This window comes from Macaca fascicularis, chromosome 19, assembly GCF_037993035.2.
Source record: "Macaca fascicularis isolate 582-1 chromosome 19, T2T-MFA8v1.1".
Taxonomy (NCBI): Eukaryota; Metazoa; Chordata; class Mammalia; order Primates; family Cercopithecidae; genus Macaca; species Macaca fascicularis.
In genome coordinates, this window is record NC_088393.1 from 60,497,837 (window position 1) to 60,519,766 (window position 21,930).

Here is a 21,930-nt window from a genome sequence, read left to right on the forward strand (position 1 = left end):
GAGCCCAGCACAGCCCCACGTTCTGGTTCTGCTCTTCCCTTGGGGCCTTGTTCTCACCAGGATCCAGACAGCGATGGCAAAGGCACAAAAATAATCAAATAGAACAGACAATGTGGACCCGGCGTAGGGCGAAGGCTCACCTGTGTGTAAGGAAAATGAATTTAGGGCCCCAAATCACTAAGCAAAAGGGAAAAGTCAAGCTGGGAACTGCTTAGGGAACAAGACTCCCCTTCTAATCAAAGTCACCCCTCTGCTCCCTGACATAGATGCATATCTGAGTGCCTCCTTTGAAAGGCTAATCAGAAACTCAAAAGAAGGACCCAGCAGTGGCTCAGGACTGTAATCCCAGCACTGTGGGAGGCCAAGGCTGGCAGATCACTTGGGGTCAAGAGGTCAACACCAGCTCAGCCAACATGGTGAAACCCCAACTCTATTAAAAATACAAAAATGATCCAGGCATCTACTTGGGAAGCTGAGGCAGGAGAATCACTTGAACCCAGGAGGCAGAGGTTGCAGGGAGCCGATATCGTGCCACGGCACTCCAGCCTGGGCGACAAAACAAGACTTCATTTCAAAAAAAAAAAGGAAACTCAAAAGATTGCAACCATTTGTGCCTCAGTTCTCTGTGACCTGGAAGCCCCCGCCCTGCTTCAAGTCTTCCTGCCTTTGTTTAAAGTTGGCCACCATGCAGACCAAACCAATGTACTTCTTACATATATTGACTGATGATGCCGCATGTCTCCATAATATGTGTAAAATAAAGCTCTGCCCCGACCACCTTGGGCAAAATAAACTTTCTAAATTAACTGAGATCTGTGTAAGATTTTCTGGTTTCACAGCTGCAATGTCAAACGGGGGGCTGTGGGAGATCACAAAGGAAACCTGGAGAAGATGATATCAGAACAGGGACCTAGGAAAGAAAGGCTGCTTTTCACTTGCAGCTGAGGGGCAGAGAGCCCTAGACAGAGGGACAGCTCCAGTGAAGCCCCTGAGACAGGAGCAACCTCAGCCCCAGGAAAAGGAAAGCGATCCATGTGGCTGGAGCAGTGGAAGTGAGGAGGGCACAGGTAGGACATAAGGTCAGAGAGGTCCTGGGGGGGCACAGACCCATAGGGACATGGTCTTCAAACATTTTCTCCCACAACCCAAAAGAATTTTGAAAGTCGATGGTGATCCCTGCTATGCGGGGTTCTGAGGCAGAAGAATCCCTTGAAGCCAGGAGACAGAGGTTGCAGTGTGCCGAGATCGTGCCATTGTACTCCAGCCTGGGACACAAGAGTGAAAATGTGTCTCAAAAAAAAAAAACCAAAAAAAAGGAAGTTATGTATCTTCTCACTCCTTTCACGTATACATGTAAGTTTCTCTTTATATTATAATTTACAACACTTATAAATAATGTAACTTATTTCCCATATTTAAAACACATGCTGTCAAGTTCAGCTAAGTTTCCAGAAGTACACAGTCACTCTCTTCTGAGATGTGCAGACTGTAAGGGAATGTTCGGGGGTTTAGGACATCACTTATGGACACCTGAAGGTGAGGATGCCCGTTTGATGTCCCAGGAGAGAGCTGAGGAGACAATTAGACACAGGATTGTAGAGCTCAGTGGCGAGGCCTGTAGGGGACATGGAGTCGTGTAGGTGGGTTAAAGCTCTGAGATGATAAGGCTCAAGGTGATTTGACTAATCCCCTGTTTTTGCTCATCTTGTGTTTTTTTTTTTTTTTTTTTTTTTTTTTAACATTTGGATAACTGGAACCCATTTAAAATTCGAGTTAAAACTGAGCACCCTAATTCTGTACATATCTCTCATTCTCCAATTCTCTCTCTAGTTCTTGTTTTCTTCTCTTTTTCCCTGGGATTCTGCTCCTCATTTTGTACCCCTCTCCTCTCCTGCTATGTATCCCCTTCTTCCCTCTATTCCTTCTCTTCCACCTCTTGTGCTCCATCCTCACAACTTATTTAACCTCTTTTTTTTTTCTTTTTCTTTTTTTTTGAGACCGAGTTTTGCTATTGTTGCCCAGGGTGGAGTGCAATGGCGAGATCTCGGCTCACCGCAACTTCAGCCTCTCAGGTTCAAGCGATTCTCCTGCCTCAGACTCCCTAGTAGCTGGGATTACAGGCATGTGCAACCGCGCCTGGCTAATTTTGTATTTTTAGTAGAGACGTGGTTTTTTCCATGTTGGTCAGGCTCGTCTCGAACTCTGGACCTCAGGTGATCCGCCCACCTCAGTCTCCCATAGTGCTGAGATTACAGGCATGAGCCACCGCGTCCAGTCCTTATTTAACCTCTTGTTGCTCCTTCTCCCCAATCTTTTGATCGTCCTCAATCTCTATATATTACCACCTCTTCTCTTATCTCTGCGTCTCCTCTGCTTTCCCTGTTAAATTCTCTCTTCCCTGTTACACCCCCCGTCCCCACTCTCTAGCACCCCAGATCCCCAGGTGTCCTCCCTGCTGTGGTTCTCCCTCTGTTCTCCTTGCCACCAGCACCACTCTGCTCTGGCTTCAAATCCCTCCTCCTCTCCCTCACTCTGGTGAGCCTCCCTCTTTGTTGCCCCTCTCCCTATCTTGCTGTCCTTCATCTCTGTACAGCTAGCTTTTCTCTACATTTCTCCAGTTGCTTTTCTCTTCCCGCTTTTTTTTTCTTTCACTTTTGCTGTCTCTTGGCTAATCCCTCACCCATCCTCTACTTTGCCATCTGTTATGGACCTTTCTCATTCTTCTTTTCTCTGTCTCTTGTTTTCTACTGCTCTCTCAGTCCCTCTCTCTGTCTCCTGATCCCTTTGGCCCACACAATCACAGGAGGGTTTGGAGTAAGCGCATTTTCCAGGGGGTGGAGCTGGGCAGGCAAGAACACCAGGTGTCATAGGACAAGCCCCTGGGACCTGCCCAACCCTGGCTCAGGGGAAGCGGTGACTGCGGAGGAAAGACTTGGGGAGCAGCAGGGTCCAGCATGAGGAGGGACGTGGGGGGCTGAAAGCGCCTTAAGACAAGGGTTGGACCTGCAGGATCCCAGGACCAGGCAGAGGTCGAAGCACCCCGGGACTGGGGCCGCGGTGCTGTGCTCCAGGGGCCGACTGGGGCGAGGCTGGGCAGCGCACAGGGCGGGAATCCACCTCGAGCCTGAGGACTTTAAAAATCATGGCGCGGGAGGAGTCAGAACAAGGTTTTGAGGCGAAAATTATGGCATAGGAAGTGTATACATTGCCCTAGAGCAGAAAGACCGGGACGGGAACAGCCTCCGGACGACTTCAAACCCAAAAGGAAGCAACTTCCGGACTCTTACGGAGACGTCTCAATTTGTTCTGGGTGAAGGAAGACAGGCGAGAATTTCCAGGTCCGTGGGGACCCCACGTCCCAGGGACAGAAACGCTGGGGACCTGGGAAGCCAGTGAATACAAGACAGAGCGAAACTCACGCTCCGCGATAGGACCTTCACCTCACGCGATCCGCTTCCGGGTTTGCGCGCGCAGGACAGAAACCAGGCCTGGGCGGAGCCCGCGAGCAAGTTAACGGAGCCTGGGCGGGGTAGGGGCGGGGCGTGTGGCGGAGAGACCTTGCCCTGTGGAAGCGGCGGAGGGTGGGCCAGGGGCGGGACCTGTGGGTCTCTCTGCCTGGCACCCAGAGCCTGTTTTTCGGGTTTTTGGAAGCGAGAGTGGCCAGGAAGGTTGAGGCATGATTCAAAAGCCCTGGAATTCTCTGGAACGGGGATGCAAACTAGAATGTGAAATGCAAAGCCCTGTCTGGGCGGAATGTACGATTTCATGCTGACAGCCCACAGAACAGAATAGAAATCCTCTCCCTTTCTATTCTGCATTCACTCAGGAGGGAGGGTCCACCCTGTGCTCAGCTTCAGAGACTTCCCTAGGGCCTCCGCCTGGGATGCGGGACGGAGTGCTCAGGCCAGGGAGAGGAGACATCACCACCTGCTGCTTAAACACAGCAGGGATGCAGGCACCAGACAGAAGCCTGAGGTCTCAGCTATTCAGGAAGCAGCCGCGGGAGAATCCCTGAACCTGGGGGTCCAGGCCAGCCTGGGCGACTAAGTAACACCCCTCCCGGAGGACTCCCTTCTCCGTCTCTCTCTTGCCCTTTTCTTTTCCTTTCCTTTTTTTCTGTTTTGATGGAGTCTCGCTCTGTCGCCCAGGCTGGAGTGCAGTGGCAAGATTTTGGCTCACTGCAAGCTCCGCCTCCCAGGTTCACACCGTTCTCCTGCCTCAGCCTTTCGAATAACTGGAACTACAGGCGCCCGCCATGATGCCCAGCTAATTTTTTGTATTTTTAGTAGAGACGGGTTTCACTGTGTTAGCCAGGATGGTCTCGATCTCCTGACCTCGTGATCCACCCGCCTCAGCTTCCCAAAGTGCTGGGATTACAGGGGTGAGCCACCGCGCCCCGCCTTGATTTTGTTTTTCTTTTCTAGCCCTTTTTAAATAAAATTTTTGATGGTGTGACACAGGGATCCAACATTACTCTTTTCCATGTGGATATCCAGTTAGTTGTCCCAGCACATTTGTGAAAGAAATCTATTACTTTCTCTTTTTTTACTTTTTTCTTTCCTTTTATTTTTGAGACAGAGTATTTCTCTGTGGCCCATGCTGGGGTGCAGTTGCGAGTTCATGACTCACTGCAGCCTCTGCCTCCTGAGTGGAAGCATTCTGCCTCAGCCTTTGGAGTAGCTGCTATTACAAGCGCACACGGCCACACCCAACTAATTTTTGTATTTTTGGTAGAGACGGGGTTTCACCATGTTGGCCAGGCTGGTCTGTAACTCCTGACTTCAGTGATCCACCTGCATGCTGGGATTACACTCATGAGTCACCATGTCTGGCCCAGGAAATATTCTTTACTTCACTTTTTAAATGTGAGAAAATATAATTGAAAAACCAAGAGAATTCCCCCCAAATGAGAAATCATTTCTACGACGATAATAGAGAAAGAAAGAGAAACTATTTTATTAATAAGCTTTAGAGCAGAATGTGGTGGGAAATAGAGGCAAACAGCTAAGAGGTTGAAAACACAGAAACTTCAGTATTCTAAACAACCCATTAAGTACATGTTTTAAAGATAAACACTAATCAGTCTTCAGGGAAGAGGACTTGACAAGCCCTTGGTTACACACAGTTCATCCTGGCTGTACTTCGTAATGGAGGTGAGAATCTCTGTCAGCTAATTAGCTTCATCCCAAGGGAAGGGGAGAAACCCTAACACTAACCCTAATACAAAAATTAGCTGGGCGTGGTGGCAGGCGCCTGTAATTTTTCTGTATATTTAGTAGAGACAAGGTTTTGCCAAGCTGGCCAGGCTGGTTTTGAACTCCTGAAGTCAAGTGATCCACCCACCTCGGCCTCCCAAACTGTTGGGACTACAGGCTTGAGCCACCATGGTCAGCCAGGAAAACTCTTAGAAGTTGCGCCTGCATTCCACTAGACTCAGGTTGCAGGATGACATTCCTCTCAAGGCTCAGAATTATTTAAAGGTCCAAAGCTTTAAATTGGAATCATTTGATGTTTGAATTATTTAATTTCCTACTGAGACACAGGTATTATCTATCTGGTTGTATGCATTTTTTTTTTTTTTTTTTTTTTTGAGATAGAGTCTCACTCTGTCACCCAGGCTGCAGTGCAGTGGTGCAATCTCGGCTCACTGCAACCTCTGCCTCCCAGGTTCAAGCAATTCTCCTGCCTCAGCCTCCGGAGTAGCTGGGATTACAGGCGCCCGCCACCATGCCCAGCTAATTTTTATATTTTTAGTAGAGATTCACCATGTTGGTCAGGCTGGTCTCAAACCCCTGACTTCATGATCAAGGGATCACGAGATTGTGCCACTGTACTCCAGCCTGGGCGACAGAGCGAGACTCCATCTCAAAAAAAAAAAAAAAAAGAACTGACTTACAGTGTCGGAGGGTGAAATTAATTATGATGTCACAGATACAGTTAGGTAACACCAGGCAATACAGCTATTTTATATATATGCATTGCCCTTAGTTATCTAGTTAACTTTGCATAAAATATAAAATATAGAATGTGTACTGGGAAAACTTATAAACTGAGATCACAGAAAACATTGTATAAAACAAATTGCACAATAAAAACATAAAAGGCAAGATATAGGCTCTCTGGTCTGAATGATCATATTGGCCAACAGCGATGTTCAGAGTTCTTATTGTATAGGATGTTCCTGAAGATAGTGCCTTTGAGAGAATTTGGTCACGGGTGTTGACTACATGTGAATAGGACTAGCGCTTTTATTTTTATTATTTATTTATTTATTTACTTTTTGAGACAGAGTTTCCCTCTTTTTGCCCAGGCTGGAGTGCAGTGGTGCAATCATGGCTCACCACAACCTTTGTCTCCTGGGTTCATGCAATTCTCCTGCCTCAGCCTCCCGAGTAGCTGGGATTACAGGCATGCGCCACCACACCCAGCTAATTTTGTATTTTTTGTAGAGATGGAGTTTCTCTATTTTGGTCAGGCTGGTCTCGAACCCCCAACCTCAGGTGATTCACCCGCATCAGCCTTCCAAAGTGCTGGAATTACAAGTGTGAGCCACTGTGCACAGCCAGGACTACCGCTTTTATAAAGAGAGACATTAAAGAGCTGATTGCTATTTCTTTTTTGTTTTTGTTTTTGAGATCAAGTCATGCTCTATCACTCAGGCTGGAGTGTAGTGGCATGATTCTCCTGCCTAAAGAGATTCTCCTGCTTCAGCCTCCTGAGTCGATGTGACTACAGACACATGCCACCATCCTTGGCTAATTTTTTAATTTTCTTTTTTTTTTTTTTTTTGGCGGGGGGAGACAGTCTCACTCTGTCACCCAGGCCGGAGTGCCGTGGTGCGATCGTGGCTCACTGCAACCTCGGCTTCCCAACAGGGTCCAAGTAATTCTCCTGCCTCAGCCTCTGGAATAGCTGAAATTAGAAGCATGCGCCATCACGCCCGGTGAATTTTTGTACTTTGGTAGAGACAGGGTTTCACCATGTAGGCCAGGCTGGTCTCGAACTTCTGACCTTAAGTGCTCCCAAAGTGCTGGGATTCAGGCATGAGCCACCACGCTGGGCTTTGACGTTCCTTTCTCTCTCCTTTTTTTTTTTTCAGATGGAGTCTAGCTCTGTTGCCTAAGCTGGCATGCAGTGGCGCAATCTTGGTTCACTGCAACCACTGCCTCCGGGGTTCAAACAATTGTCCTGCCTCAGCCTCCTGAGTAGGTGGGATTACAGGTATCTGCCATCATGTCTAGCTAATTTTTGTATTTCTTTAGTAGAGATGGGGTTTCACTGTGTTGGCCAGGCTGGTCTCAAACTCCTGACCTCGTGATCCACGCACCTAGGCCTCCCAAAGTGCTAGGATTACAGGCGTGAGCCACAGCGCCCTGAAGTCCCTTTTAAAAACTACTATGGGCTTGGCATGGTGGCTCATGCCTGAAATCCCAGCACTTTGGGAGGCCAAGGCGGGCGGATCACCTGAGGTCGGGAATTAGAGAGCAGCTTGGGCCAATATGAAGAAACTCCGTCTCTACTAAAAACACAAAATTAGCCAGGCGTGGTGGTGCACGCCTGTAATCCCAGCTACTCAGGAGGCTGAGGCAGTAGAATCGCTTGAAACCACGAAGCAGAGGTTGTGGTGATCTGAGATCATGCCATCGCACTCCAGCCTGGGCAACAAAAGCAAAACTCCCTCTCTTAAAAAAAAAAAAAAAAGAGGCCGGGCGTGGTGGCTCAAGCCTGTAATCCCAGCACTTTGGGAGGCCAAGACGGTCGGATCACGAGGTCAGGAGATCGAGACCATCCTGGCTAACACAGTGAAACCCCGTCTCTACTAAAAATACAAAAAACTTAGCCGGGCGAGGTGGCAGGCGCCTGTAGTCCCAGCTACTCGGGAGGCTGAGGCAGGAGAATGGCGTAAACCCGGGAGGCGGAGCTTGCAGTGAGCTGAGATCCGGCCACTGCACTCCAGCCTGAGTGACAGAGCGAGACTCCGTCTCAAAAAAAAAAAAAAAAAAAAAAAAGAAAAGAAAAGAAAAAAAAAAGGGCTATGTAGGCCAGACGCGGTGGCTCATCCCTGTAATCCCACCTGTAATCCCACCTGTAATCCCAGTGATTTGGGAGGACAAGGCAGGAGGATCCTTTGAGCCCAGGATTTTGAGACTAGCCTGGGAAACATAGTGAAACCCGATTTCTACAAAAAAAAAAAAAAAAAATACAAAAACTAGCCGGGCTTGGTGGCTCATGCCTCTGGTCCAAGCTACTGAGAAGACTGAGGTAGGAGGATCACTTGAGCCCAAGAGGTCGAGGCTGCAGTTAGAGGAGGTCAGGCCACTGCACTCCAGCCTGGGTGAGAGAGCCAGACCCTGTCTCAAAATATTGATTAATTCAATTAAAAGTATTATGTAATAACAGTGACTATTTTCCCACTTCACTGCCCCATGTCTTACCCCATCCTAGGAAAAGGGAAGGCAGTGATTGACAACTGAATTAGTCACTTCAACCTAGCTGAATAGGGATTCCAAGTGGAACATAACCTCTTATGCCAAGATTTATAGAATATACATGTCTTTTTTTTTTTTTTTTGAGACAGAGTTTCTCTCTTGTTGCGCAGGCTAGACTGCAATGGCACGATCTCGGCTCACCACAACCTCCGCCTCCCAGATTCAAGCGACTCTCTTGCCTCAGCCTCCCCAGTAGCTGAGATTACAGGCATGTGCCACCACACCCAGCTAATTTTGTATTTTTAGTAGAGACGGGGTTTCTCCATGTTGGTTAGGCTGGTCTCAAACTCCCGACCTTAGGTATTCCAGCACCTCCCAAAGTGCTGGAATTATGGGGGCGTGAGCCACCGAGCCCGGCCCATACACGTCTTACAGATATGAATTTTAAAATTATCAATCTTATTTGTATAATTTAAACAAGTTTTTAGTTATTAGATTATATACACAGAAGTCAACATGTCACAACTAATCATATCCAATGAACTCACCCACTCATCTGAGCCCGAAGTCTCTCACCCTTTTTTTTATTTTGAGACTGCAGTACAGTTGCATGATCTCAGATCACTGCAGCCTGGACCCCCTGGGCTCAAGTCATCCTCCCAGCTCGGCCTCCAGAGCAGCTGGGAGTACAGGTGCACACCATTAAGCCCGGTTATTTACTTATTTTTTTTTGGCAGAGATGGTGGGGGGGTCTCACTATGTTGCCCAGGCTGGTCTTGAACTCCTGGACTCAAGCAATCCCCTTGCCTCAGTCTCCTAAAGTGAGGAGATTACAGGCGTGAGCCACTGTGCCCAGCCCCTCTTTCTTCGTTACTGTGCTTCCCTCCCTAATTCTGTACATACCTCTCATTCTCCCCTTCTCTCTCTAGCTTTCGTTTTCTTTTCTTTCTCCCTGGGATTCTGCTGCTCATTTTGTACCCCTCTCCTCTTCTGCTGTTTATCCCCTTCTTCCCTCTATTCCTTCTCTTCCACCTCTTCTGCTCCATCCTCGCAACTTTTTTAACCTCTTGTTGCTCCTTCTTCCCAATCTTTAGATCGTCCTCAATCTCCGTCTATTTCTGCCTCTTCTCCCATCTCTGCGCCTCCTCTGATCTCCTTGTTAAATTCTCTCTTCCCTGATATACTCCCCTGTCCCCACTCTGTGGCACCTCAGATCCCCAGGTGTCCTCCCTCCTGTGGTTCTCCCTCGGTTCTCCTTGACACAAGCACCACTCTGCTCTGTTGCCTTGGCTCCAAATCCCTCCCTCTCTCCCTCACTCTGATGAGCCTCCCTCTTTGCTGCCACTCTCTCTACCTTGCCGTCCTTCATCTCTCTGTACATCTAGCTTTTCTCTATATTTCTCCAGTTGCTTTCCTCCTCCTGCTTTCTTACTTTTTTTCTTTTTTTTTCACTTTTGCCATCTCTTGGCATATCCCTCACCAATCCGCTATTTTGCCATCTGTTCTGGGCCTTTCTTATTCTTCTTTTCTCTGTCTCAGGTTTTCTACTGCTCTCTGTCTCCTGATCCCTTTGGCCCACACAATCACAGGAGGGTTTGGAGTAAGACGCCTGCATCCCGGAGGAGCGCATTTTCCAGGGGCTGGAGCTGGGCAGGCCAGAAGATCCCACGTCACAGGACAGGCCCCTGGGACCTCCCCAGTGCGGCTTCAGTGAAAGCTGTGACGGCGGAGGGGAGACCTGGGGAGCAGCAGGCCCTGGCAGGAGGAGGGAGGTGGGGAGGGGGTTGCGCACCTTAGGACAAGGTTGGGTTCTGCAGGATCCCAGGACCCGGAAGAGGACTGGACCTCCCCGGGACTGGGGCTGCAGCGCGGCGCTCCAGGGGCCAACGAAGAGGAGGCTAAGAGGCGCCCCCTGGGCAAGAATCCACCTCCAGAGTGAGGACTTTAAAAAGCGCGGGGCAGGAGGAGTCAGAACAAGGTTTTGAGCAGGAAAACTACGCAACAGGAAGTGTATACATTGCCCTATAGCAGAAGGATGGGTGACGGGACTAGCCTCAGGGCGACTTTAAACCCAAAAGGAAGCGACCCCGGGGTCTCACGGGGATGTCTCAATTTGCTCTGGGCGAAGGAAGACGGGCGAGAATTTACAGGTCTGGGAGGACCCCACTTCCCAGGGTGGGAAGTGCTGGGGACCTAGGAAGCGGAGACTTAATACAACACAGAGCAAAACTCACCGCGCGACGTGACCGTCTCTCCACCCGATCCGCTTCCGGGTTAGCGTTAATCTGCGCGCGCAGGACAGAAGCCAGGCCTGGGCGGGAGGCCGGAGAAGGTGGGCGGGGCCTGGGCGAGGTAGGGGCTGGGGGCGAGGCGGAGAGACTCTGTCCTTTAGAATTGGCAGAGGGCGGGGCCGGGGCAGGTCCTGCGCATCTCTTAGCCCCGCTCCCAGCGTCTCTGTCTTCAGGCTGTGGAGGCGAGAGGGCCAGAAAGTCTGAGGAATGATTCAAAAGCCCTGGAATTGTCTGGAACCGGGATGCAAACTAGAATATGAAATGCAAAGCCCTGCCTGGGCGGCACGTACGATGTCATGGTGATGGCCCACAGAGCAGAATAGAAATCCTCTCCCTTTCTATTGTCCATCCACTCGGGAGGGAGAGTCTATCCTGTGCTCAGCTTCAGAGACTTCCCTAAAGCCACCGCCTGGGGTGCGGGGCGGAGTGCTCAGGCCAGGGAGGAGTGAGGTCACCACCTGCTGCTTAAACACAGCAGAGGCACGGGGGGTGGGAGCCTGAGGTCCCAGCTGCTCACGAAGCAGAGGCAGGAGAATCGCTGAGCCTGGGGTTCCAAGCCAGCCTCGGCGACAAGTAACACCCACTGCCACAGGTCTCCCTTCCTTGTCTCTCTTTCTCTTTTTTAAAAAAACTTTTTAAAATTTTTGATGTTGTGACAAAGGGATCCAACATTATTCTTTTCCATGTGGATATCCAGTTGGTTGTCCTGGCACATTTGTAGAAGAGATCAATTACTTTCTTTATTATTATTATTATTTACTTTTTTCTCTGTTTTTTCTTTTCTTTTTCTTTTCCTTTCTTTTTTGTGTGTGTGTGTGTGTGAGACAGAGTATTTCTCTGTCGCCCAGGCTGGAGTCCAGTGGTGAGATCTCGACTCAATGCAGCCTCTGCCTCCTGGGTTCAAGCGATTCTCCTGTCTCAGCCTCGGGAGCAGCTGGCATTACAGGCGCGCGCCACTATGCCCAGCTAATTTTTGTATTTTTCGTAGAGACGGGGTTCACCATGTTGACCAAGCCGGTATCGAACTCCTCACTTCAAGTTATTTGCTTGCCTCAGCCTCCCTAAGTGCTGGGATTACAGGCATGAGCCACCATGCCTGGCCCAAGAAATATTCTTTACTTCGCTTTTTAAATGTTGACAAAGTATAATTGAAAACTAAAAACTGTTCTCCCAAATGAGAAATCATCTCCACGACGATAACAGAGAAAGAAATGAAAACAATTTTATTAATAAATAAGCCTTAGACCAGAATGTGATGGGAAATCGAGGCAAACAGCTAAGAGGTGGAAAAAGAGAGAAAGAAACTTCACTGTTCTGTACAACCCATTAAATAGAAGAGGCCTGTTTGCCGGCTAAGTCAGACTAATGGCATTCTAATTACTCAGGCTCAGCTCACAGGCTCCAATAGTATCTCTGATACTTAAGCCCAATTAAACTTTGATACTCTTACTACAGAACAAATAACAAATGTGGGTATGAGAACTGGGATAAATTACGTGCCCCAGGCCAAGCTCCTGTTTCTTTTACCATGGTTAAACAAGGTCACACTGAATCATCCCCTGATTTTTCAGCTAAATTACAAGATGCTGTTGAAAAATCTGTCTCTGATGAGCATGCTCAAGGTATTCTCCTTCGTATGTTAGCTTTTGAAAATGCGAACCATTAGTGTAAAATGGCTATGCATTCTGTCCAACGACAAAATTTACCTGATCACGAGGTGTTGCCTGTATATATTAAAGCTTGTGAAGGCATTGAATCAGACACCCACAAGGCTATTCTGTGGGCACGGGCTATGAAGGACACCAACCAAACTGGTCCCACTAATTCTTTTCTTGGAGCCCAGACAGTCCAGGACCATATATATGCTAATTCTTCTCTCTTCAAACCTCCAGAGTTACCTAATTGCTCTGGGACCAAACTACAATTTACCTATAATTCTTCAGGCCCTCCCCCATCCACTTCAGCCCCTCACCCTCCTGTTATTTTGGTTCCTCACCGGGTCCCTTTGTCAACCACTCAGACTACTTCTCTGTACCTTCTTCACACATTTACACCTGTAATCACCAGTATACTTCTAATTCTTTTCTAATAGCGGTAAACTTGGTCATACTTGAAAAAATTGCACTGTTAAAAACAAAAGCTGTTAAGCCAGCTCAACAAACACAGCCAAATGCTGCTGCTAGTGTTTGCCCATGTCACAAAGGTAAACATTGGGCAAATAATTGCTGCTCTAAATATGATATAGATGGAAACCCCCACCACAACACCAGGGAAATGGGGAGCAGGGCCAGCCGCAGGCCCCAATGTCAAATAGGATGCTTCAGACTCAGACCAAAGTTGCGTTTCTGCTTCAGGCGGTCCCAATGCAACCCCCAGCACAAACAAATTTACCTACAGCCAACCCAAATAGGTCTCAGCCTCTCCTTTTGTCTCAATACAATGCTTGTCCAACTCCACGGTAGGGGGCGGGAAGGTCGATATCTGTAGTACTATTCCTCTAAATTTACTACGTAACTCTTTGCCTTTAATTGTACCCATAAGGGTCACTGGCCCTTTACCTCAAGGTTCAGTAGGCCTGGTGTTAGGTAGGGCATCCACCTCTGCTAAAGGAATCACCATTCATACTGGTCTCATTAATTCTGATTCCGTTGATGAGATTAAATTAATCGTATCTGCCAAGGCTCCTGTTTCCATTCCGGCCAGCTTTTACTACCTAATATCATTTAAAACAAAGGAAATAAGGCACGTGGCCCTAGGATTGGCTCAGGTGGTGAAAAGGCCGCTTATTGGATTAATATAATTTTTAAACAGCAGCCCACCTGCACCATTCACATTCAAGGAAAAAAGTTTGAGGGCCTGGTAGATACTGGGGCTGATCTTTCTGTTATTTCCTCTAGTTTATGGTCTTCCTCCTGGCTTAAACATCCCACCAACATGGGACTAGTATGTGTTGGAAAAGCCGAGGAAGTTTATGAGAGCATATTTATCTTGCCTTGCACTGACCCTGGTGGTCAAAAGGGTACAGCTCAGCCTTATATCACTCCAGTCCTCATTAATCTTTGGGGTAGAGATTTACTGGCACAATGGGGGGCTGAAATTAATATTCCACATAATTCATATAGTGCTCCCAGTCAGCATATGATGGAAACCATGAGGTTTGTTGCTGGACTCCGTCTCGATCCAAAACATGAAGGGATTACTAAACCCCTCCCAGTTACTGTAAAATAAAACAGGGTGGGTTTAGGTTATCCTGCTGCCTCGGTTCCTTATCCTATCCCTTTACACTGGAAATCTGACACACCCGTTTGGATTCAGCAGTGGCCGCTCTCTAAAGAAAAACTGGAGGCTTTAACTCGCTTGGTTTCTGAACAATTACAACTTGGAAATGTGGAACCTTCTCTTTCCCCCTGGAATTCCCCTGTTTCTAGTAAAAAAGAAATCAGGCAAGTGGTAGATGGTAACCAATTTAAGGGCCATTAACGCTGTAATTAAACCTATGGGGGCCATCCAACCAGGCAGGCCTGCCCCTGCTTTAATACCTAAAAATTGGCCTCTCATAGTTCTCGATCTTAAAGATTTTTTTCATATTCCTTTACATAAATTGGACTGTGAAAAATTTGCTTTTACTGTACCATCTATCTATAGTCAGGAGGCTGTAGCTCGTTATCAATGGAGAGTACTTACTCAGAGAATGCTGAATAGCCCTACAGTCTGCCAGCTTTATGTTGGGCAAGTGCTTTCACCAGTTCGAGCCCAATTTCCCCAGGCCTATATTCTTCATTATATTGATGATATTTTACTTTCTGCCCCCACTGATAAAGAAGTAATTGACTGTTATCAAAGTTTGAGCCTCCATGTTACAGAGGCTGATTACACATCGCTCAGGATAAAATTCAACACACCACTCCTGTTCAATATTTAGGAATGGTGGTCGATAAACAATGTATTCAACCTCAAAAAGTTCAAATTAGGAGAGATTCTTTGAAAACTTTAACGACTTCCAAAAACTTTTGGGTAACATTAATTATTGAAGACCTACTTCAGGTATTCCAACCTATGCACTGTCTAAATTGTTTTCTATGCTGCGGGGAGATTCCAATCTCTACAGTCCCAGGACTTTGGCCCCTGAGGCTTCACTAGAACTGGAATTTATAGAGGAAAGAATCCAGACCGCCCAGTTATCTAGAGTACAGCCGTCTCAGCCTTTTCAGCTTCTGGTTTTCACTTCATTACACTCTCCTACTGGACTAATAGTTCAACATAATGATTTAGGGGAGTGGTGTTTTCTTCCTCATTCTGTGTCAAAACTTTGTCTGTTTATCTAGACCAAATGGCCACTGTAATTGGAGAAGCTCGGTGTAGGATACTTAAAATTTCCAGATTTGATCTGAATTTAACTGTAGTTCCTTTAAATCGGCTCAAAGTTCAAGCCGCCTTTCAACATTCCATACTGTGGCAAATTCACTTGGCTGATTTTATTGGCGTTATTGATAATCATTATCCAAAGAACAAATTGTTTGATTTTATAAAAGTGACGTCTTAACCAAAGGTCAGCCCACTCCTGAGGCCGTTACAGTGTTCATTGACCGCTCCAGTAATGGCAATGCTGGTTATGTGGGTCCTGCAGATAAGCTTATTTCTACCCTTTACACCTCTGCTTAAAAGGCAGAGTTAACTGCTGTCATTATTGCCTTACAGGATTTCCCTAATCCTTTAAATATTGTCTCTGATTCTGCTTATGTTGTACATGCCACTAAAAATATAGAAACTGCTACTATCAAACATATTGATAATTCTGAATTGGCTTCTTTATCTTCAAGGTTACAACAGGCGGTTCGCCAACGTAGACACCCTTTCTATATTATGCATATTAGATCTCATACCACTCTACCAGGACCCATGTCTGCCGGTAACCATAAAGTCGAGTGTTTGGTCTCTTTTGCAACCCAAGAAGCTCAGGAGTTTCATAATCTCACTCATGACAATGCTGCTGGATTAAAAGATACATTTGCTCTTACCTGGAAACAGGCTAAGATTATTGTTCACAGCTGTCCTCAGTGCCAAGTTTTTGTACTTCCAAATCAGGAACCTGGCGTTAATCCCAGAGGCCTAAGTCCTAATGATTTATGGCAAATGGATGTGACCCATGTTATCTCCTTTGGCAGACTGTCACATGTGCATGTCTCTGTAGACACCTTCTCAGGTTTTATCTGGGCTACCTGCCAAACAGGGTAAGGCATGGCCCATGTTTAAAAAAATCTGTATTCTTGCTTTGCAATTATGGGGCTTCCATATCAAATAAATACAGACAAAGCCGCTGGATATGTTAGTAAGGCTTTTGATTTATTTATGCAACAGCGGGGAATTTCCCATATTACTGGAATCCCTTACAGCCCTCAGGGACAGGCTGTGGTGGAACGGGCCAATTGCACTTTAAAAACCCGATTGTCTAAACAGTCTGAACAACAAAAGCATAATTTAACTACCCCCCATTCCCAAATACATTTGGCATTATTTACTTTAAATTTTTTAAATGTTCCTAGAGATAATAATCTAACTGCAGCCGAACACCATTATAAAGGCAAAAAATTCTCCCTAAATGAAGGCAAGCAAGTGTTATGGAAAAACTCCCAAACCAATACCTGAGAACCTGGCACAATTATAATGTGGGGGAGAGGATATGCTTGTTTCACCGGGAGATCACCAATCCCCTCTCTGGATACCCACTGGGAGACTCAAGCTTCATGTGAGTACTGACGATGAAAACCACAGGGAAAAGACATTCACATCACAAACCGCCCTCAGACGTGGTGAGATCTGTGCCAACTCCTTAGAAGCTGGCACACCAAATCACAAGAGGTCTAATTCAATCCCCCCTAATGGCAATGGAGACCCATGTAACTAATCCCCCTTCTGATTAACTTTCTTTTTCTCCTTACAAACCTAAAAATCTCACCATTTCTATTAGCCTGAAAATAACATGCCTCTGTTCTTCTCTTCCTCCTTCAGCACTCAATCTCACCTACAATAGGTTTTATTTAATGATTCTCCTCCTTTTACTTTCTGTCGCACCAGTTTCCTCTCACACCGATTTACCTGCTGCACGAAATTATTCTTGTTGGGATTATGTGCCTTTTCCTCCACTTATTCGACCTCTCACCTCGACCTGCTGATCTGCATGGGAAAAAAGAGACAGCCCGCTGCATGGCAGGCTGCTGGCCAGATCCCACAACACATAAACACACAAAAAAACAGCTAAGCTAATTAAAAGAGAAACCAGGAAAAAAACACACACACACAAAAAAAATTATGAAAAGAGAACAAAAGCACTTTTAATATGCCTTTTATCACATTCAATGTAGTAACAGAGACTCAGTCACTTCTTACCCTACTTCATTTCCCCACTCCCCATCCCATCCATGAAAAGGGAAGAGGGTGATCCACAACTAACGAGTTAAGTCACTGTCCTCTGGCTGAAGACGGATTGCAAAGGGAAGCTCGTCTCTGACACCATAATTATAAAATGCACCACACTTAGACACAGGAGTCTTGTAACCCTGATTCTCATCTGCATAATTTAATTTTACATTAATTACATTGTAAAGAGAGGAAGCAACACATCATCACTTCATCATCACATCCAATCAACTCACCACTCATCTGCACCCAGGGTTCCCCTTCATCTTCATCACTGCTTCCCTCCCTCATTCTGTACACAGCTCTCATTCTCACCTTCTCTGAAACTAGAACAGACTGGCATGGTGGCACATGCCATGGTGGCACATGCCTGTCATCTGACTCCATGAGATGCTAATGTGGGGATCACTTGAGGCCACAAATTTGAGGCTGCTGTGTGCCATTGCACTCCAGACTGGGCCCCAGAGTGACACCTGTCTCTTAAAAAAACAGTTTGGAGTCAGAGACATATTGACTCACAAGCGTAACTTCAAATGCATTACAAAATCAGATACAAAATATCTCCCCTAGTTTGTTTCCTTTTCTAGAATTTGCCAGATACCAGGGCACATTAATGAATGACTTTCATATATGGTTTTTCTGATCAGGTTTACAAAGAGCTAAACGTTCATCCAGATGTGGTCTCTGAACAATCCCTGCTGGCCAACATCACTGACAGCACGGGGTCCACACCCCATCTCCATCCATGTCTGGTGTGAGCCCTTCCCAGGACCATGCCCAGGGGAGCCTCTTCCCAAGCTCATTCACTAGGTTATAGGAGATGGAATTTAAGTGAAGATGACAAGGACTGAGAAAAGGCATGGGTGAGTGCCAGCAAACGTGTGAGGCAGGACGCTTCAGACTCACAGAAGACTGGCTACCACAACACCTGGCATTTCAGAAAGGAAAGAGGCAGCACAATCCACCGAGGAATATCACTCACCTGAGGAAGAGCCATCCCTGGATCCTTTTCTTTCCTCTTCTTGGTGGCTTCCTCATGTAACATGAGTCTTTGGAAATCCTGTGTGTGAAAAAAAATCAGAGATTTAATGTTTAGAAATCACTCCCTCCTTTCCTGTGACAAAACACACACACAGGGGAGACCTTACCCTGGAGACGGATGGTCCTCTGCTGCCCACGGTCCCAGAGATCATGCAGAGATAAGAACGTGCCACGGGAAGATCTACAAGGGTAATTTTGACCCGTTTTCAGATCTTGCTCCCTCCTGGAAAAGTCCACACACATGCTGCAGCAGGAGAGAGACCTTCAGGGCACAGATCTGCCCTAACCAAACCCCATGCAGAGCACAGTCCCCTCACCTCCCTGTGGATCACAGGCTGATCTCAGCTCTCAACATGGAGGAAACTGCCTTGACGTTCAATGCTGGAGACAGATGAGAATCACCTGTGTCATTGTAGGTATTGCTGAGGGTGGGTCCCATACTGTGAAAATAGCAATCTCTGATAAAACAGCATAAAAGATGTATTTGCAAAATGCCTGAGAACCCCAATGTAAAGTCAGGGTTGAGCTCCACTCAGAGGGCACCAGCCCAGCACAGCCCCACCTTCTGGCTCTGCTCTCTGCTTAGAGACTTGTCCTCACCAGGATCCAGTGAACAGCGAAGGAGCAAAAAGAATCACACAGAACAGGCAACATGGACCAGAGGTGGGGGTGAAGGTGGAGTTGTCATGACAAATGGGGGGCTATGGGAGAACAAAGTTCTCCATAGTAAAAGTGATGTCAGAACAAAGACTTGGGGAAGAAACTCTGCTTGTCACTTGCAGCTCAGTGGCCACAGAGTCCTAGGCAGAGGGACAGCACAGTTGAAGGCCCTGAGATGGGAGAAACCTCAGTCCCAGAAAAAGGAAAGAGGCCTGCATGGCTGGAGCAGAGAAAGCGAGAGGGACGCATGCAGGAGGTGAGGTTAAGGGGTCCTGGGAGCACAGATCCATAGGGATGAGGTCTCCAAACATTTTTCCCCCACACCTCAAAAGAAGGTTGGAAATGATGTATTTTCTCACTCCTTTTATGTATACATGCAATTTTCTCTTTACAGTATAAATTACAACACTTACAAATAATATAATTTATCTCCCATACTTAAAATACATGCTGTCAAGTTTGGCTAAGTCCCCGGAAGTACACAGTCACCCTCATCTGAGATCTGTAGGACTGTAAGGGAATGTGTTTGGGAGTTTAGGAAGTCACTTATGGGCACGTGAATGTGGAGATGCCAGTTTGATATCCCAGCAGAGAGCTGAGGAGACAACAGAACACAGGATTGTAGAGCTCAGGGAAGAGACCTGCAGGGGACATGGAGCCGCGTAGGTGGGTTAAAGCTGCGAGATGAGATTAGGAAAAGCAGTTTGTGTGGACAGAGACAAGGAGAGGTTCAAGACGATTTGAGTCTAATCCCCTGTTTTTTCCATTCTGGTATTTGTGTTTTTTACATTTTGGGAGGACAGGAATCCATTTAAAATTCAAATTACACCTGAGCATTACCCTCTCCTACAGGAAAAGCCACACACTATTTGGTGAAGTATTTCAGGGGTCAGTGTCACTCTGACTGAGCTTTTCTGGTCTTATTCCCCACCTGTACATTACAGGTTGTGTCAGTTGTTCCGAGCAGGAGACACTTCACTAAGGTATCCTGAGAAGCTCTGAGTTGAGTCAGGAGGTGTGGCTGATTCCCATGTGATGGCTGGAAGTGCCAATAGGCTGTGTTGGTTTTCCTTCTCTAGAAAATTCCACAATGGGCCAGGCATGGTGGCTAACCCTGTAATCATAGCATTTTGGGAGGCTGGAGTGGGTAGACCATTGAGCCCAGGAGTTTGAAACCAACCTGGGAGACTTGGTAAAACCCCGTTGCTACCAAAAGTACAGAAAATTGGCCTGCTGTGGTGGTGTGCATCTGTGGTCTCAGTTATCTGGGAGGCTGACTACGGTGGATCACTGGGCCTGGGAGGTGGAGGGTGCAGTGAGCCAAGATCATGTCCCTGCACTCAAGTATGGGTGACAGAGTGACATTCTTGTCTCAAAAAGAAGGAAAAAATTTCAGTACCATTTTATATACCTGAGCAAATGAAGTGTCTCTTTCAATGTCTAAGGTTCTGATGGCATGAATCCTAAACATGTAATTATTTTCCCAGAAAAATGATTGTGAAACGTTCAAAATAAACACAATTGTGAACACATAGCCATAAGTGTTTAAAACACTGAAAAAGAAGCAGCGGTAAAAGGAGATCTGAGCAAATGTTTTCTTCATGAACACATGGGCTCCAGTGGAACAAGGTTCCAGGTCAATCCAGCCCATTCTTCAACATCTGCAAATATTATGGACCAGAGGAACATGAGGGGAACGATGACTTAGAAGCTCACAGCTCACCATTTAATCAGATGACATAAATAAATAAAATGGAATCATGGCCACTTGAACTAAATTTTGATGTTAGCATAAAGAAAAAAGTTCCGTGATATCTTTATCAAGTACACATTGAAACAAACTAATCATTTATCAGGTACCAGAAAATGTTTCCAATATATGATACAGACTAGAAAGCATGCAGTCCTCAATGTAACCTGAACACAATACATTTCAGAGAAAAACCATTAATAATGGTTAAAAAAAAATCTAATGAAATGTGTGGTCAAAGAACAAATTTTTCAACACATATAGTTGGAAAACAATGATGTGACCCCTTAAGATTCTACCAAAGCTTATTTGAGAAGCAGTTTTATTTTATTTATTTTATTTTATTTTGAGACAGAGTTTTGCTCTGTTGCCCAGCTGGAGTGCAGATGCACGATCTCAACTCATTGCAACGTCCGCCTCCTGGATTCAAGCGATTCTCATGTCTCAGCCCCCCGAGTAGCTAAGATTACAGGTGGCCACCACCATGCCCAGCTAATTGTTGTATTTTTAGTAGGGATGGGGATTCAGCATGTTATCCAGGCTGGTCTCAAACTCCTGACTATTCTTTCTGCTGTTAGCTGTCAGTCCTCTTCATCGCAGCACAAACAAGATTTATTTTTGTCTGTAAAACTGATGTGAATGGTCTACCTGCCACTCCATGCATCACTTTCAACATTGTCTTGTCTCAACTTAAAATGAGTTATCCATTTACAAACTAATGATTTCTTTTGGGCATCGTCCCCATAACCTTTTCACAAAGCATCAATGATTTAATTGTCCCTCTACCCAAACTTCAGCATATTCATTTCTTGAGACACTATCTCACTCTGTCACCCCAGCTGGAGTGCAGTGGCATGATCATGGCTCCCTGCAGCCTCTACCTCCTGGGCTCAAGCCACCCTCCCACTACAAACTCCAGAGAAGCTGAACCAGCAGGCACGTGCCACCATGCTCAGCTAATTTTTGTATTTTTTGTAAAGAAGGGGTTTCACCATTCTGTCCAGGCTGGTCTTGAATACCAGGGCTCATGTGACCTACCTGTCTTGATCTCTGAAAGTGCTAGGATTACAGGCCTGAGCCACTGCATCTGGTCTCATTGTAAATTCAACGTTTCTTCTTCTTTCAATTTTAGCAGAATTTACATTGCTTTGATGGATTCTCTTTTCAAACTCATCTTACCCTTCTGAGTGCCTCAAACTAGACCCTGTTTACACATAACAAATTTGTACCATTTTATTTTGGTGCAAAAAAATGTGATGTCATGCACAATTTTCTCATAATATGTATTTTTCATGAACTTCTTGAAGACCCCTTGTACTAGCAAACTGTATTCAAGACGATA

At 46.3% G+C, this 21,930-nt stretch overlaps 1 protein-coding gene across 2 annotated transcripts in view; it reads right to left on the bottom strand.

Annotated features, from left to right (window-relative positions):
- The window catches only part of ZNF600 (zinc finger protein 600), a 99,594-nt gene that overhangs the window by 18,461 nt on the left and 59,203 nt on the right, over positions 1-21,930 (bottom strand). The window contains exon 1 of one of the 2 annotated variants that reach the window (XM_074024491.1): positions 58-3,464. The exons of the other annotated variant lie outside the window; for it this stretch is intronic. The gene's annotated coding sequence lies outside the window, so the exon portion shown is untranslated. Of the gene's footprint in view, positions 1-57; positions 3,465-21,930 lie in introns of those variants that run through there. 2 annotated transcript variants of the gene reach the window in all.